This window comes from Lissotriton vulgaris, chromosome 12, assembly GCF_964263255.1.
Source record: "Lissotriton vulgaris chromosome 12, aLisVul1.2, whole genome shotgun sequence".
NCBI lineage: Eukaryota > Metazoa > Chordata > Amphibia > Caudata > Salamandridae > Lissotriton > Lissotriton vulgaris.
Genome location: NC_141700.1, coordinates 41,091,729 through 41,097,441, shown reverse-complemented (window position 1 = coordinate 41,097,441; position 5,713 = coordinate 41,091,729).

The following is a 5,713-nucleotide window of genomic DNA, read 5'->3' as shown; positions in this document are numbered from 1 at the left end:
TCGACTCTGTAAAAATAGCAGCTTTGATCCTCCTTGGCCTCTCGGCAGCCTTCAACACCATATCCCACCACACACTGATCAAAACACTCCACCACATAAGCATCCAAGGGGACACTCTCAGATGGACCACCTCCCTCATCAGAAGAACACAGAGGATCCACCTTTCACCTCTGAACCCAAGGAGATCACCTGCGGTGTCCCCCAGGGCTCATCCTTCAGCCCCACGCTCTTCAACGCATATATGACCCCGCTGGCCAACACTGTCAGATCACATGGTCTCGACATAATTTCCTAGGCAGACGACACCCAACTCATCCTCTCATTCACCGACAACCCCACTACCACCACAACCAACTTCCACAGATGCATGACAAACGTTGCCAACTGGATGGAGAACAACTGCCTACAGCTGAACGGGAGTACTGATCTTTGGCAACAGCAGCAGCAGCACATGGAACGACTCATGGTGGCCAATCTGACTTAGGACTAGGCATGAGCGGATTTTGCGGATTCGCAATCCGTGGATTTGCGAATTTGCGAATTCACAAAATCCGCGGATTTTGCGAATCCGCGGATTTTGTGGTGGGGGGGTCTTCTGTGCCAGTTCACGTGCCTCTTATGTGTATGGTCAGAGACCGATCAGAGGAGCAGATTAGGACAAAGGAAGCTCCTGGTCATAGCAACTGCATGTGGATTGCGCTTGTGAAAGTCAAGGATGCAAGTGGCTCTGTCCAGCATCACAGCGGATTTTCGAAGATAGATGTGGGGAGAAAGCAGACCAGTGCCCAGCCTACTCATGTAACTATTTTACAATGGCGCCAGCAAGCTGCCAGCGCCGTTGTAAAATAGTTACAAAGTTAGCTTGCACAGGAAGCACTTAGATAAAATAAAGCAGCACCTGCTTCGTTTTATCTAGTGGTTCCTGTGCAAGCTAACTTTGTAACTATTTTACAACGGCGCTGGCAGCTTGCTGGCGCCATTGTAAAATAGTTACATGAGTGGGGGTTCAACTTTTGAACCTGTTACGTCCGCGGATTTTTTTTGCGGATTTTGCGGGAAATCCGCAAAATTCGCGGATTGCGGATTTCCCAAAAATCCGCAAAATCCGCGGGCGTAACGGATTTCCCGCTCATGCCTACTTAGGACCCACACCTGCTCCCTCCAACCATGCCTGAAACTACAGTATCATCATTGACAACAAGCTCACCATAAAATCACAGATCAACGCAGTCTCCTACACCTGCTTCCTCACTCTCCGCATGCTATGTAATATCTTCTAGTGGCTACTACCCCTTTGCACGAGACACACCGTAATACAAGCCCTCATCGCCAGCTGACTGGACTATGGCAATGCCTTCTAAGTATGAATTAACCCTGGGCAATGCACTACACTACGCTCGCGTAGTTTGCGAAGTTTGCGCTACATCGCACTACAGGAATTGCACGTAGCACAGTGCAAACACGCGTAGTGTAGTGCAGCAGTCAGTTTTTGCTTGCTCGCAGTCCTCAACGTCAAGTTGGTGACCGCGAGCAAGCAAAATGGCATCCCGGCGAGACTTTTTCCTCGTTCGCGATCAGCAACATCAAGTTGCCGATCGAAAGCGTGGAAAATAAACCTCCCGGCGAGATTCTCAACACGGGGAGGTCAGGTTTCTCATTGCGAGTGGTCACGTTAATCGCGACCACTCGCAATGAGAAACTACCAGTCTGCGTTGAGAAAGCTACCGCTTGAGTAGAAATCTACTTGAGGGGTAGAAAATGACCGCTTTTAATGTGCAAGATGCGGTTTGCACTGATTGCACAGTGCGGACAAGCATCCGGCACTGTGCAATCACCGCGAACAGGATTTTGCACAGTGCACTATGCGGTTCGCGTAGCGCAAAGTGCACTTTGTGTAGCTACGCGTAGCGCTACTTCGCAACCTACGCCCAGGCTTAGTAGGAATCCCCGAACATTTTCTACAGAGACTTCAGACCATACAGAACGCGGCAGCCAGACTCAACCTCAGCCTTCCCAGATTACCCCACATCACACCCCACCCCAGGAAACTCCATTGGCTCCCCGTATAGAAGAGATGCCAATTCAAGCTGCTGACCCATGCACACAGGATCTACACAACCAAAGACCCGTCCACATTAACCATCGCCTGAACTTCCATCAACCATCGAGAAGACTGCGTTACGCCTCCCTTTCACTTTCCCATACTCCAAGCATCTACCGAAGCAGAAGTGGAGGATGCTCCTTCTCCCAAATCGCAGCTAAGACCTTGGACAGCCTCCCCATGCACCTTCGGACCATCACCTCACTTCCGGATTTCCAAATGGCCCCCAAGACCTGGCTGTTCGAATAAGCCTCCAGGGCCTGCAAGCGCCTGGATACCCTATTGGGTGATTAGCCGCGCTTTATAAATCCTGATTTATTGATTGATGATTTATTGATTGATTGGATAGCCTTCCAACCCACATCAGAGCCTCCTCCTCTCTTCTGGAATTCCACAAGAAGCGGGAAGACCTGGCTTTTCAATTAACCCAACTTCCATAGTCAGGGCTAGACACGCCACTTCCTAGCACATACACCTCCTAGCGCCAGAATGCCCTTGCGGTGATGAACCAACCCTGGCCAAGGCTAGGCTCGGACCCCTCCTAGCGCCAGGATACCCTTGCGGTGATGAACCAGCCCTAGCCAGGGCTAGGCACGCGCACCTGCTCAGCCTCAGGATACCCTCGCAAGTGATGAACCAACCCTAGCCAGGGCTAGGCACGCGCACCTGCTCAGCCCCAGGATACCCTCGCGGGTGATGAACCAACCCTAGCCAGGGCTAGGCACGCGCACCTGCTCAGCCCCAGGATACCCTCGCAAGTAATGAACCATCCCTAGCCAGGGCTAGGCACGCGCACCTGCTCAGCCCCAGGATACCCTCGCGAATGATGAACCAACCCTAGCCAGGGTTAGGTACGCGCACCTGCTCAGCCCCAGGATACCCTCGCGGGTGATGAACCAACCCTAGCCAGGGCTAGGCACGCGCACCTGCTCAGCCCCAGGATACCCTCGCGGGTGATGAACCAACCCTAGCCAGGGCTAGGCACGCGCACCTGCTCAGCCCCAGGATACACTCGCGGGTGATGAACCAACCCTAGCCAGGGCTAGGCACGCGCACCTGCTCAGCCCCAGGATACCCTCGCGGGTGATGAACCAACCCTAGCCAGGGCTAGGCACGCGCACCTGCTCAGCCCCAGGATGCCCTCGCGGGTGATGAACCAACCCTAGCCAGGGCTAGGCACGCGCACCTGCTCAGCCCCAGGATACCCTCGCGGGTGATGAACCAACCCTAGCCAGGGCTAGGCACGCGCACCTGCTCAGCCCCAGGATACCCTCGCGGGTGATGAACCAACCCTAGCCAGGGCTAGGCACGCGCACCTGCTCAGCCCCAGGATACCCTCGCGGGTCATTAAGCAACCCTAGCCAGGGCTAGGCACGCGCACCTGCTCAGCCCCAGGATACCCTCGCGGGTGATGAACCAACCCTAGCCAGGGCTAGGCACGCGCACCTGCTCAGCCCCAGGATACCCTCGCGGGTGATGAACCAACCCTAGCCAGGGTTAGGCACGCACACCTGCTCAGCCCCAGGATACCCTCGCGGGTGATGAACCAACCCTAGCCAGGGCTAGGCACGCGCACCTGCTCAGCCCCAGGATACCCTCGCGGGTGATGAACCAACCCTAGCCAGGGCTAGGCACGCGCACCTGCTCAGCCCCAGGATACCCTCGCGGGTGCTGAACCAACCCTAGCCAGGGCTAGGCACGCGCACCTGCTCAGCCCCAGGATACCCTTGCAAGTGATGGGGCACTTCACAAATACACATAACATAACACATATCCAGGCAACAAAATCTTACATTGGTAAAAAGATCAAAGAAAACTCCGATATTTTTTCAGCTTAAAATTATTAAAGCAATTTTACATGAATATACTAATTTGGAATATTTAGGTTTTGCTAGTTTAAATTAATTTTTCTAAATATACACATGTATTAAGACCCTGTTGCAGTCCTTGTGCACGTGCCGTGTTTGCACGTGGATTGCAGCGATGGGCCAGTGCTGCAGCCAGGCAAGGGTTAAGCTCAGATGCGCGCGCCCTGTACTTCTTGGCAGGCTCGCGCCAGCAGCTGGTGTTTTCTAAGTCATCTTTCACTTCACACGGGAGGGGTTAATGGCGGCGGGCGGTTGTCACAGCTGAGATTAACACAATGAAATGCAATTAACTCCGACCGCGCGGGGCCCTCTCGCCCCCGGGGGGCGGCCCCGGCTGCAAAGGGCTGCTCGAGGCTCATTAGCCGGTCCGCGAGGGGCAGTCGAGGCTCCCAGGGGGAGGGTCCTCACCGTAAAGGTGCCCTGTGAAGGGCCGCGTTGTAAATAATACTAGCGTCTCTGCCCGGCATTAGAAAAACATATATATGAGGTAAAGTACCCCCAACTCTACATGATAATCTTACTGAGTAATATATGAGATAAAGGACCCCAACTGTATATTCTGGTCTTACTGAGTGATATATGAGGTAAAGTACCATCAACTGTATATTGTATTGTAAAGTATGGTAACTGCATTTATATAGCGCTTACTACCCCTAACGAGGCGTCAAAGCGCTTTTTTAGCGAGTAGCACGCTACTCCGGGACCCATAGAGGATTAGTTTTGAATTAGTATAGTGAAACATGCAAGTACATTTTAAGATAAAGGACCCCAATTGTATATTCTAATCTTACTGCGAGTCAACAAAAAGCCCATGTAGTACCATTATCAGGAGTTTGCAAAGTTTTTACGCAACCTTCCCAAAGTTGTAGTGAACACTTTCCAAGTTTTTTGAAGGTATGAATTTTTATGCTTTGTCTATTTTTTTCTTGAGTATGTATGATTTTTGTGACCTATTATATTCAATAATTTCCTATCTAACACTAAGTAAATGCTTCTGCGCAAGATATATCTCACCGAAAACTGTGAAAATGTTACCATGTAGAGGAGAGATTTACACACAATCTCTACCCAAGCTACCTTCAATTACAGTGAAAACTATTTCACTGTGCGGTGAAAATCATTTGGCGATCAGCAGAAAAACTTTGCACACTCTAAGGGAAAGTCACACTGCGAAACCTTGTAAGTTTTGCAAAGGTTGAAAATCTGAAACTTGGAAAACTCTGACCCGGTAAAATTTTTCTCAAATTCCTAGTACATACAAGGTCACAGAGAGCCTGGGAGTCCCAGCTCCATCTTCACATAATTCCTCATCTACATTGGGTCCTTGTGAAGCACCGTGGCCAGAGTGATGGAGTGAGGGTGTGACGAGGCTTCCGAAAAACCTTAATGCAGAGAAGTGTGGCTCAATGGTTAGAGCGGCAGACCCTGATGCAGAGGTCTAGCCCGGGACCAGGGTTCAATTCCCCGCCTCGGCGGGTCTTGGGCTCAAAATTCCACGAACCTGATAATTCTCGCCTTGGTGCCTATTCCGATCATGGAGTCCCACTTTGCAACTCTGGGCAATAGCTTGCTTAATCTCCACAACAGTCCCCACAACGCTAAGGATTACTGGCCTCCACCTTGGGGGTGCCCAGGAGTGGACGCCTCACAGGGAATCATATGCGAAATACCTCTAATTATGACCTATATTGCTTTTTTTTTGCCCGCCTCACAGGGAAAGCCAGGATGGGTTCCACAGCGGTAT